Source organism: Mustela nigripes, chromosome 13 (assembly GCF_022355385.1).
Source record: "Mustela nigripes isolate SB6536 chromosome 13, MUSNIG.SB6536, whole genome shotgun sequence".
In the NCBI taxonomy this organism is placed as follows: domain Eukaryota; kingdom Metazoa; phylum Chordata; class Mammalia; order Carnivora; family Mustelidae; genus Mustela; species Mustela nigripes.
The window spans coordinates 24,464,766-24,478,482 of record NC_081569.1 but is presented as its reverse complement, the minus strand read 5'-3'; the positions used below and the strand labels follow the sequence as shown (position 1 = coordinate 24,478,482).

General features: G+C 37.8%; 1 protein-coding gene across 2 annotated transcripts in view; it reads left to right on the top strand.

The window, feature by feature from the left end:
* Positions 1–13,717, top strand: part of GABRB3 (gamma-aminobutyric acid type A receptor subunit beta3) — a 224,126-nt gene that overhangs the window by 58,417 nt on the left and 151,992 nt on the right. The gene's annotated exons all lie outside the window — the stretch shown is intronic.

Sequence of the window (13,717 nt, the reverse complement as noted above, 5' to 3'; positions counted from 1 at the left end):
TGTGTCATCTCTTTTTTTAATCCCCCAAATTGGATTTTATCACTTATGTCAACATTCTCTCAAATTCATTATATGATGGCCATGGCCAGTTTCTGGAATGCAACATCATATTGTCAGGTCTGATCCAAGGGAACACAGATATTCCATGTATATGCTTTTTTTGAGAATATTTTGATGTCTTTGTCTCCCACTGTGAATGGTGTTCAGGTGCTCTTGATTATACTCTGAACTCGACAGTACCTGGTATAAGGTGTAGTGAACGAGCTGAATCATCAGAGTAGCATTGGTCTCCTGGCCACTGGAGAGATGAGACTCAAATGGTCTAGAGCCTTGCCCTATGTAGAGTCAGGTCCACGGCCAAGGTGAGAACATGTACACATGTGTTTTTGAAAGTCCATTCTGATTCAGTAGATGAGGTCATACTAGGCATGCTAGACATGAATGAGCCCATAACAGAGTGCTGAAGAATGTACCATTTATTCTATCCACATGCATGGGTATATGGAAATGAGTTTAAGAATTGAGGGATGTCAATAATTTAGATACCTAAAAGTTTCATGTGGGAGGGACCTCAAATAGTATAAAATTTTAACTTTGAGGAGAAATAACATAAACCCAAACACAACTGCATTTTGTTTTTGTTTTTGTTTTTTTTTTTGTTGTTGTTGTTGTTGTTCTGTTTTGTGGTTACCCCTGTAGAATTTACTCCTTACTTTCTTGCTTAAACCTACCAGGAAAGCAAAAGCTATTGGGAGTTTACATAAACACTATGAAAAGACAAATTGCCTTCCAGTGACTGAAGATGGGTTCCTTGGATTTGCTGTCTCCATGTCAAGCTCTTCACTACATTAGATTTCCAGGATTCAGGAAGAACACCCAAGAGGTGTTTTTTGTTTTTTGTTTTCATTTATTGATAAGCTGTCTTCCCCAATTCTATTCCTGCCATGATTATTTTGAACAGTTATCTGTTAGATCAGTTAAGAATAAGAAAATTAAAATTTTTATCTTACCATCATTTAGTCTTTATGTAGATACACATTTCTTACCTATTTCAATTTTCTTCTTTCTGAAGAACTTCCAATAGTCCTTAAAACATGTCTACTGACAACAAATTCTAGCCACTTATGTTTGCCTGATAAAGTCCACTTTTCTTTTACTTTTGAAAGATACTTTAGCTGGATAGAGAATTCTAAGTTAGTGATTTATATCTTTCAATAGTATTTCATTCCATTCTAGTCTTGTTTTTATGGTTCCAGAAGAGAAGTTTGATGTAATACTTATCTTTATTCCTCTTTAAGTTATTTTTTCTGGCTTTTTATCACGATTTTCTCCTTGTCTTTGTTTTTTGTTTTTTGTTTTGCAGCTTGAATATGATCACCCTAAGTGTATTCTTTTCCTACTTATTCTGCTTGCTGTCTCTGAGCTTCTTGTATATGTGTTTGTTGTCTGTTATCAATTTTGGGAAATTCTCTATCATTATTACCTTAAATATTTATGTCTCTTTCTTCTCCTGATATTTCCGCTACATGTATGCTATACCCTCTGTAATTTTCTCATAGTCCTTCGATGTTCTGCCCTGTTTCTTTCATTATTTTATTTCTCTTGGCTTTCCAGCTTAGCACATCTTTATTGACATTTCTTGAAGTTCACGAATTCTTTCCTCAGCTATGTCTGGTATACTGATGAACCGTCAAAGGCATTCATCATTTCTGTTAACAGTGTTTTTGGTTTCTACTATTACCTTTTGATTCTTACATAGAGTGTCCATCTCTCTGCTTATATTACCCATCCCTTCTTACATGTTATCCATTAGAGCCCTTATTAATCATAGTTGTTTCTAAATTCCTTTTCTGATAATTCCAAAATTTCTGCTATATCCAAGTATAGTTTGATACTTACTTTGTCTCTTTTGTCTCTTCTGCTGTACTTTTTTTGTTTTAATCTTTTAGCATGTCTTGTAATTTTTTTTTTTTTTTTTTTTGTGAAAGCTAAACATAATGTACTGGCTCAAGAGAACTAAGGTAAATTGTCCTATAATGTGAAGTTTTATGTTTATCTGGGTAAGAGTTAGTCTTTGTTTACTGTTTGCTATAGCTGTGGCTTTCATAAGTATTTCTTGTTTTTTCCTCCTCCTAAATGAGCAGAAAGACTAGAAAGAGCTGGAGTTGTATATTCCCCTTCCTTCACATTGGTTAGGCTTTGATAAAATAGTTTTCCTTGAGGAAGGTCTTTGTTAAGGGAAAGAAGACACTTTGAGTGTATTTCTAAGTGGCTCCTTTTCCCTTTCCCCTGTTGGAAACACAAGAGGTTTTTTCTGCAGTCTTCACCTTAATAACCTGCTGGGTCTTCTGGTGGTAAAAACTTACAGAAGTGTGGGAGCCCTCCTAAGATTGTACCCACGGGAGTTTTTTTTTTTTTAAGATTTTATTTATTTATTTGACAGAGAGAGATCACAAGTAGGCAGAAAGGCAGGCAGAGAGAGAGAGGAGGAAGCAGGCTCCCTGCTGAGCAGAAAGCCCGACGCGGGACTCGATCCCAGGACCCTGAGATCATGACCTGAGCTGAAGGCAGCGGCTTAACCCACCGAGCCACCCAGGCACCCCCCCACGGGAGTTTTTAATTTTCAAGATAGCCTATGCTCAATCTCTAGCAAATAGTTGCTAGCTACAGCAGCAGCTTCTACTCTCAAAGAGCTGTGATTCTCCAGATCTATCAATTGGTCTGTATAGTTTTTGAGACAGTAGTTTGCACTGTGACCTCAATTCTTGGATGGATCTAAGAAAAGTTGTTGATTTTTAGTGTGTTCAGCTTTTTTCTTGTGAAAACAGGAGTGATGACTTCCAAGATCTTTAAATGTTGAAGTGGAAATCAGAAGTTCCTTCCAAGTTTGAATCTCTCTCTCTAGAGACATAAAGTATTACCTTTTGTTGTAGGAATACAGTTCCAGTGGACCTTTTCTTTCTAACCCAACAAGGTTACCACAACTGCCTTTGTATTTAGCATGATGCAAATAGGAGACATTCACTTCCATTTCTTTTTGTGTGTTTCCTGTTACTATTTCAGTCTTCTGGAGCACATTGAAAATAGTGCTGGAAATGCTAGGTCAGCTTGCAATATTAGGCTTGCTTCCGCCACTCATTAGCTGAGTGAATTGGAGCAACTCAGTAATCAGTTTGTGCCTTGGGTTTCCTCACCTGTGAGAACAGTTACTGATACTTGTGCCCTTCTTCTGATTGTTATGAAGGTCAAATAATACAATGTACTGATGCATTTTCAAGTGAGAAATCCTGTGGGAGTGGAAGGCATTATGCTAAGCAAAATAAGTCAGTCAGAGAAAGACAAATACCATATGATTTCACTCATATGTAGAATTTAAGAAACAAATCAGATGAATATAGGGGAAGGGAAGAAAAAATAAAATAAGGTAAAAACAGAGAGGGAGGCAAACCATAAGAGACTCTTAACTATAGGAACCAAACTGAGGGTTGCTGGAGGGAAGATAGTTGGGGGATGGGGTAACTGGGTGATGGGCATTATAATAGCAGGGCACTTGATGGGTGTTGTATGCAACTGAAGAATCATTGAATTCTACCCCTGAAACTAAAAATAATAATAATAAAAATTAAAATTTAAAATAAAAAAAAAAATGAGGACTCTTGGGTCCTGGATTTCTCTGTGCTATTTTTTTTTCCCCCAGCTGGAACTATCATGGTATTAGTTCCTCAACATTTGAAATGCATGTGAGCTGGGGGCCAAGCAAGACCTTCTTGTGCAACCTTAGTCATTTTAGTCTCCCTTTGTTTTATATAATCTCTCCCAATTTCTTGAGACCTAAATGTTCTTAAAGTTAAGATCTGAATCCTGTGCTACATGAAGAACATTTTAACCCATAAAAAAGAAATGAACTTTGCTCAAAATTGTAAATGTTAGAAATCGGTTAAGTAAAATGAGATTTCTTACTTTGATCATGCAAAGTTGTGATTCACAAAGCACCTTAGTTTAGACTAATTTACACTTTTCTATTATCAAAGCAGTGTAAATAATATAGAAAAGATCTTAATTTTTCTTTCTCTGCCGTCATTGGAAAAGGTATTGCTGTTATTACATGTGACTAAGGTAGATACAAAGATATCCATATGAACTACCCCCAGATAACTGTCAGCCACATCTGGTACAGGCCATAAGTCTTCCAACTGCTTCAGACACTAAAGTAGGGACTTAATAATCATAATTTAATATCATCTAAGACTAGATCCTAGACTAGACTCTAGAGTCAAACACTTGCATTTCTGAGTTGACTACAATCTTACTGGGCTAAAAAGCAACTTTTAATTGCAAGAAGATGTTACACTTAATATTTTTACCTGAAGATTCCACAGAAATATATAGGAGAGCTTTGTGATACTCAAGCATGGAAACTATTATATCTGAAAAGATTTTTGCTGATCTCATCATCATTTGACCCTTTGTTCTAGTCCATTGCCTTGATGAGTGCAACGGGCACAGTTGCTGGCTCTTTCAAATGAGTCATGAATTTCTTTGATGCACAAAGTTCCAACCAAGAGCCTGTGTGTGCAGCGAGGGATGGTAAGGAACTCCATTCATTACCTTTCATCACACCCCCATTGACCAAATTGCAGTCTTTTGTCAAAAATTAAAAGTGGAATTAAAATATGGAAATAAATCAGGTGGCATATACTTTATATATACTTAATAAAAGATGCTCCATTTTCTGACACGTTTATTCATTTTTCATGAAAAAAATGAGTGCTCATACACTAATGTGCTGAAGTTACTTTTTCTCATGGTAAACTTGTAATAGGAACAGAGAATTCTTAGAGCTTCATAGCCTCTGAGAATAGAAATTAGTGGTAACTCTAGCCACCAAGAAAATGTATTTACTTGCCCATTATAATCTTCCTCCTGCATTCCATTCCTTGGCTTCTCATGTTTCTTTAATGTTAAAATGTAGTTCAGTTGGATACTTTCTCACATGGACTACAGTAAACCAGAAAGGGGATTGTTTCTGAGAGGAGAAGGATCATCTCTAGGAGATTAATTCTTGATAGGATGGCAAAGGAGATACTTGGGACTGGAGGCCAATCAATATTGAGTGGGCCAGTGTGGGAGATATCTACGTAGAGGTTGGAGGATGGAACAGAATGTTCTCCTGGGCCAGTTCCAACTCCAGTTTTTTACAATTATATTCTCTTTAATCCAGTTTGCTATGGACTGATTTGCAGTGAACTAGTGGGAAGAATCAGTACCTTCTAATTGTAGCCACTTGGGCAGATAAGTAACCTTATTCCTTGTAATTCCTTTTTCGTAAAGATTAGTTCATGAAACAGTCTGTGATTAGATTCCTCTTTCTTGAACCTTCTCCCTGAAGTACTGCAGGTCATTTGCTTTAGTTCTATCCTCTCCATTCTGTGAGGCTCCCAGCCCAGCCCAGCTAAGCTGCATAAAGGCAGAGATATTGAATGGAAGTGATACCTGATTGGGCCACACGTCCTTGAGGCTGCATTTTTTGGGATTCAGCTCTATGAATTCACATAATTCCTTTAATTTTTTGTTGCTCTGACTTCTTCCTTCTTCTCCCCTTTTCCTTCTCCTGTATCATCCTTAGTCCCTGTGTTGATATAAAATTCATATTTAAGACAAAGGAGAAAAACAGAGATAAACAAAAGAATAAGAAAGAAATACAAAGGATATGTAAGAAAATGAGAAAGAGGGACAAAGCAGGAAGTGTAAGGCCACAGTCTTAGAGTTTCATTATCTGCTGAGAGGTGACCGTTATCTAATCAGTGCTTTAAAAATAAATACATAAATAAAACCTGAAGAAAGAAGGAAGGGAGGAAGGAAGTATAAAGAGTGGAAGGAGGAAGTAAAAATGCCCAGAGAAAAGGAAGAAGAAAAGATGAGAAGATAGGGGAGAAGGAGCCTGAAAGATGTTGGAGTTGAAGAGAATCTTTAGGACAAACACAATTGGCTAGAACTTTTGCGTTACTATTTACGTGATCATCTGCACAATAATGAGAGGTTTTGTATAATTCCTCACACTAGAAATCAAAGTGCTCATCCCCCTCATCCATTCCCTTTGCTTTCCTCTTGTGAAAGTTTGCTACCTGGTCAACAGTGTGTCTCACTGTACTAACACCAGCAGGCCAGTGCCAGGGCTGAAGGATGATTTGTACTTGGCTCAAGATGTAATCTTATTGCTCCTCAAGAAACAGTTTCTTGGGGTCCCTGGGTGGCTTGGTCAGTTAAGCATTTGCCTCTGATTCAGGTCATGATTCTTGGGTCCTGGGCTAGAGTCCTGTATTGGTCTCCTTGCCCAGCAAGAAGCCTGCTCTCCCTCTGCCTGTTACTCCCCCTGATTGTGCTCTCTTTTTGATAAATAAATAAATAAAATCCTTAAAAAAAGAAGAAAGAAAGAAACCATCTCTTTCTTATTTTTCTAGAATAAAAACAGTTTTTCTTCCAATTCCCCAAGTCATTGTAACTACTTTTGGATAAGAATTTCATTTGATTTTCTCATTTTCCATGGGAATGTTGTGAGAACAAATATGAGTTGAAATCTCTGTAAACTTTTATAAAGAAAGAGGATTCTAGAAGTGTGATTCCTGCTTTAGAACTTGCATAAGAAAACAAGGCTTAAATAACCCTGAAAATAAAGAAGAAGCCGAAGTTTTATTATAGATTTGTGCTTTAAAGTCTTATTTACAACTTAGCTAGATTCCTAGGTAATAAGAATTTCATCATGATTTCTAGACAGTTTAAATTATCCAAGTATACCTCTTTAGAATTCTTGGAGTATTAAAATGTTCAGCATCAGTAACCAATTATCAGTGTCTGGTTTACATGTTGTCAGATTTTCTCAGCTACTTGAAAGTGACTGGGCTAATTCCCCACCCACTGAACAAATAAAATGAACCCAGCTCACTGTAGATTTTAATCTATATGGCCAAAATTTGGACTGAAGTAAACAATAACTTGGAAGGTCTATCACAAAAACTCCATAAATGATAGCACTGACATATATGACATACAGTATGGCACAGATAATCAAGTGATTCCTTTAGAAGAGTTTTCCACCTCTCTAAATGCCTCATGCCCCTCCTCCAAGAAAACATAAGCTGAGAACAGTCACTACAAAACCATCATTGGCATGGAGTTGTGGAAGCTTAGTTCACAAAAGGATATCTGTGCAGTGCTAGTTTAGTACCTTAGACAAACACACCTACAGAGGTTTGGAGAGGGAATGGCTGGCGTGAGTTTCCAGAACGAGCTAGTGAGTAATGTTTGGGCAGCCGTGGAATGCATTTCTGGCAACTATAGTCCATGTGGTTGGCATTCATTCTACCTGTCTGGTTAACTGTGTGGCTAATGTTTGCCCTGTGCCCACACCTGAACCTAACCACCAAGATTTTCAGGGGAAAATATATATTAGATACATTCATTTACCTTTGCCTTTAAACTATGCCATGTGTCCGTTTAATTTATGATAACTAATTACTGACTTCGAGCTTTTCACTCAAATTATCAGTCTTATGGTCATTATGTAATAGAGAAGACTTCATTTCCAACTTTAGTTTTTGTTTTGTTTTGTTTTTTTCATTTTCTGACTAACAGTGATATGTCATAAAGTCAGTGTGTCTTCCTTGGTAGTAGATTCTCCACTGGATGCAAAAAAAGGATGTTCTGTAAACATAAAAGGATTATTAAGATTCAGTAACTGGTAACCTACTAAAAATTAAAATAACATGTCCATTTTAGGTAATTATTTGGTAATTATTTGGTTTGAAGCAGGACTCCTTTTTAAATATACATTTTCTAATGATGGGAAAGAACATTCATCATGGAAATACTTATTAAAATTCTCAGTCAGCAGGTGTAATTAAACAGGGCCAGACATCCTACAGGGCAGCAGAAGCAAATCTGTATGAAAAATGCAAGACCTGTCCCATTTTGTACTCTTCTGCCAGACTTTTATCAATGAAGGGAAAAATAACAACAACAAAAATTAGGATGTCATGGTTTTAAATATTTTATGTTATATAACTTTCTATCAGTCCTAGAGACAATGGGAGGGGGGAAGGAGGGGAGAGGTAGAAAGGGAGGAAAGAGAGAAGAGAGAAGAAAGGAAGCAAGCAGCGAGGATGGAAGGAGAAACAACAAAAAGATAAAAGACAAATGATGCCAAGTTGTGTCAGAGCACTCCCTTTTGGAACATGGCACTTAAACCTTTCCTGCTAACATTTTTTTTTTTAAGTAGGAGGTTGCTTCTATAAACATTCAGTTACTTATATGAATTTAGTTACTTGTATGAATAAACCCATTTCAATTTAAAACTCATTTATAATTTTCAAATCTTCACTGAATTCTAAATCTTAAATACACATCTATAACCTCATTCTTTCAAAAGGTGACACTGATAAGTTTCTTTTGAAATATCTTCAAAATAAGTGATGGAAGTTAGTCTGAAAAGTAAAGCGAAATATGTATTATCTAGAACTGTGTGAGAACAGAGTAGAGAGTCAGCCAACCAACAGTGAGGTGAAGGAGAAGGGGAGTGACATGGCTCAGGCAAGACCACCACCCCGCCACATACCACCCAGAGAGGTATAGTTTCCCTGCACTCAGCTCACTCAGAGTGGAGGTTTGGGGGAATGTCCACAAGGCTTCTTCTCTCCAGGATGAAGCTGTGTGGTGTCTGAGCGCTCCAGGATGAAGCTGTGTGGTGTCTGAGAGCTTCAGAGAGCTGCCTGGTCATCAGGTTTATGCCTCTTTTGCTGAGGTAGTCGGTTCCACCTCAGCACTTTCCCAGATGCAGCTACTATTGATGAAAGAACTTCCACTTAGTAGAGAAGGAAAGCACTCTAGGCAGAGCCTTTATTAAACATATTCTTTGCAAAGTAGACTTTGTGCAAGTTCGTGATTCACAGCAACTCCTCAGTGGTGTCTCAGGCACAACCATCTTGCAGTCCAAGAGCATAAATGTGTTATCACGCTAATGAATGCTGGCCCTCATGCGGCTTCAGCACTTTTCCCTGGGGCATTGCCAGTGCGATATAAAGCAACATTGCTGACATATTATCTTAACTTTATGAACATCCTTTGATGTGGGATATATTTTCATGAGCCATTCAGCTACTATCAAATTAATTGTTAAAACTAGAGTTTTACCATCCAAGTATTTTGAAGCCATCAACAACTATTCATACCTTCTAACAGAAGCCATAGATTATTTAGAGCTTTAGATATTGTAATGGACTTTATACTTTGTTATTTATCAATATAAATGCTTTTGCTGAAAGTACAGGAATATTCTCAACAATGACATACCATCCTTGGTTATTGTTGAAGATCTCCTTCTATTTTTACATTGTGCCCTTTTTCAAAATAGCTGATGATCTTCTTTTTTATGGCAGTCATTCATATTTGGGGAAGATCAGGACTGCCATACTTACTGAGAAATGGTGGATCCAGTCCAGTATCCTAGCCAAGTCATACATTTGTGAGCCTTTCTTATCAACAACCTTGACAAGTTCAAAGTCTATTCCTGCTATCTTTACCTTCCTTTAATAATTTATTTTGGGGACTCCTGCATGGCTCAGTGGGTTAAACACCCAACTCTTAATTTCAGCTCAGGTGCTGATCTCAGGATGGGGGGTATCAATCCCTGGTTGGGCTCTGAGCTCAGCAGGGAGTCAGCTTGAGATTCTGTCTCTCTCTGTCTCTCTCTCTGCCCCTTCCTTGCTTTGTTTCTTTAATTAATTAACTAATTAATTAATTTGGGGAGAAAGACAATTATCATATGGTTTCATTCATATGTAGAATATAAAAAATAGTGTGGAGGACCATAGGGAAAGGGAGAAAAAACTGAATGGGAAGAAAGCAGAAAGGGAGACAAACCATGAGAGACTCTTAACTATAGGAAACAATCTTAGAGTTGCTAGAGGGGAGATGGGTGTAGCGATGGGACAATTGGATGATGGGCATTCATGAGGGGACATGATGTGATGAGCACTGGGTGTTATATGCAACTGATGAATTGGTGAACACTATATTGGAATTAATGATGTACTATTTGTCAGCCTAATTGAATTTAGATTTAAAAAATGTCAAGGATGTGGTGATTAATAAGAAAAGACCTGACAATCAAAATAATAATAATAATAATTCATATTATTATTCATAATAATTATTATGAATAAGTTATTTCATAAGTTTACTGTAACTATTCTTGAACATAATTATATTTTAATTCTACATTATTTCTTGAGATCATTTCACCTGTTTATTACCTAACACTGCCTATTGTTTAAAAAATTGTGTATTTTAAACTCATATAGATTAGCACATAGTCAAGCATTTTTAGAAATATAGAAAACAAACCCAAATTCACTTTTCTCTTACCAATTGTGCTTTTATGGACTTGGATCAAAACTTTCATTTTCCACCATTCTATTCAATAATCATTCATGCATGTATTCCTTCATCATTAATGTTATCTCATAGGAGGATTAGTTAAGTGCCCTGCATCTCAAGTTGCCATAATATTGGCTGGGTGGTTTTGTTGTTGTTGTTGTTTTGTTTTTGTTTTACTTCCCTAGAAACAGACCATGAGATTAGGATCCAAATTTTGGCGGTTTTACTTAGGAAGGGACTTGAATGCTGGCAGAGAAATAGGGCAGTGATACAGGGCAGGGAAGCCAGCCAAAGAAAGCCTCATTTTTAATCCACTTACCACCGAGAGTGGCTTTAGCTTAATTCCATAGGAAACAGTAGGCAAATGTGTAAAACACACCCATTGGCATTAACTCACCCAAGATAATGGGAGATACCCAATACATGGGTGAGGTACTGACAGTTGGCTCCAGTAGAGTTGGTGTGAGGAATAAATGCATCGTTATGTGGGAAATACTTTGAATAAACAGGAGTCTTGCACGTGGTAAAGTACCTAGTATCTGCTAGCTATTATGATTCTTCACTATGAAATTATATGATAGATATTTTTAAGAACAGGATATATTTATTCAGTGCCAACTATAGGTTCACAGTCCATCAGATCCTAGGGTAACCCCAGTGGATAACACATGGTCTCACTAAGCTTACAAGTTAGTTGGTAGACAAACCTGTGAAGAAATCAGTGTGGTTTATGCCAGGACACAGACAGGAAGGGAGGGCCACATTCTGTTGAGAGAGGAAAGGGGGGCTTCATTTAGATCTGAGCTACAGAAGAGGGATGTTTAAGGTTCCCTAAAGAAGGCTGACTGTGGAGCCTGGCCAGGCTGAGGAAAGGTATATGGGGCCATGAAGACTACAGAACAAATAGAGAAGAATGGGGAAGACACTGGATTAAAATCTCAGTAGATTTTTGTCATAGAGCAGGGAATTCGGAAGACCAAAGAAAAGGACCAGCTTTAAGGCTTGTGATTTGTGCAGTCATCCAGGACCCTGTGCTTGGAAGGGCTCCACACTTGGCTTAATGTTGTACTCTCATCATCTTGACATTTTTCATAATTTTTGAAAAGGGGATTTTGCATTTTCACTAGGCCCCATGAGCTGTGTAGCTATTCTGCATAAGAGCATTGAGTTTGGGATAGATTATAAAGGGTCTTATTAACCTTTCTATGATGGTTAATTTTGTGTGTCAACTTGACTGGGCCATGAGGTTCAGATATTTGGTCAAATGTTATTCTGGATGTATTTGTAAGGAGGTGTCTTTGGATGAGGTTAACATTTGAATCAGTAGACTGAGTAAAGTAGATTACCCTCCTCAGTGTGGATGGGCCTCATCCAATCAGTTGAAGTCCTGAATAAAATAAATAAGCTGATCTTCTTGTGAATAAGAGGGAATTCCTCCTGCCTGACTGCTTGATTTTGGACTTGAACTGAACCACTGGCTTTTTTTTTTTTTTTTTTTTTTCTGAATCATGCTGCCCTTTCAACTAGAACTACACCATCAACTCCTCTTGGCTGCCAACTCCATGATCATATGAGCTAATTCTTTATAATATATTCACAGATAGATACAGATATATAGATTTAGTTAGATGATTTGTGGATAGATAATCTCCTGTTGTTTCTCTGGGGGAACACCTGCTAATATACCTGCAAAGGCTTTCATAGTTTCCTATAAGAAATGTGGGACCATTTAAGTTTTTGCATACAAGAAAGTGGCGTGTGCCCTAGGTAAAAATCCAGAGCACAGAAAAGATGAGTTAAATCAGGAAGAGGCTAGTCCAGCAGAGAGATAATGAGGCCCAGCATTTAAGCAAAGTGGTGGTGAAGGAAAGCAGTTTATAAACCATTTGGTGTGCAAACTTAAGGAAATTGGTTCTAAGAAAGAGATGAATGAAAGACAACCTCACAAAGAAAATTTGGGAGACCAGAGTTTCTCATGCTGTTGTCTTCCCTCATTTGAAAATTTCCTTGGTAACTCTGGTCATTTTTTCCCCTCCTCACTTGCACTGCTTCCAGCAGCATTTCCCTCTTGCTACCATGTGGCCACCAGACTAACACCCAGTGTCCAGATATGGGTGGCAATGTGGGGGTATGCATATTCTCTAGTTGGTCCCATTGTCCATGCTGATGGATGGACTGAGTTTTGTGTGTCTGTTTCTAGCTCCCTTTCCTGGGTTGGAAAATGAGAGCTTGGAGCCATTCATTTGGTAAATAACGACATTAAATTAAACATGCATATACTGAAGTGTCACAGCATCTTTTTTCTAAATCTCACTCTCAAAAGTTCTGCTGTGGTTATTGCCACTAATTGGACACTTTACTCCCCACAATAACTCAATAGTATCTGAAAACTTAGAGATGAATTTGTGCTCTCCTCCTTCTAGGTCAGTTATGAAAATGTCAGCTATAATCTTCATGCCTCTCTAGAGAGCTCTTCCTCTTTGTGTGTCTTTATTCAGAGATATACAGCATTATTTCTACTCATCTTTTTCCATCAGCTAATTTACTACTTACGGTTTTATCATTTTGTATAGTTTTATAGTGCCTTACACTTGTTTTAATGAGGAGGGCCTGGTAGAGAAAGCTATAGAGGGTTTTATTTTAATTCTAAATATATTATATGTTTGGATTTCCTGCTGTCTTCAAACCCTAGGAGACAAGGGTGACACAATGTCTTCTCACATAGATTGGGTTCACTTAGGTCATTTCTCCTATGACAATCCATGTCCTTCTAGAGGTCAGTGTAAAATTGTCCATCTCATTCCTTTATTCATCCTGCAAACACTCTAAAGCATTTACCATAGGTTAGGAACTGGGTTATGGGCTAGCAGTAGAGCAAGGGCAGACTGATGTGGCCACTCTTACTCTCCATCCTACCCAGCAACAAGCCAGTTCCAACCAGGAAACCCCACGACATGGGGGCCCTGAAGCTCCTTTCTTGAATTGAAATTGACCCTCATCGATCTGGAGGAAGTTGTACCTCACATATGGTGTTCATATTTGTATTATTTCATAATAGAGTGCATCTCCACAGAAGAATCTCTAGAAACCATGTGCTGGAAACATCCAGGGTTGGTGCCCAAGAGCCACACTGCCCCAATGGTGTTTTTATGAGCAGCTGTCAGCACGCTGGCTTGGGGGACGTATTTTAATGTGGAAGCCAAAGACTGGACTCCTGATCCCTGAACTTTTCCTGAATTATCTCTAGAACTGAGGGAACCTGCAGTTTGTGTGGGGGAGATAGGAC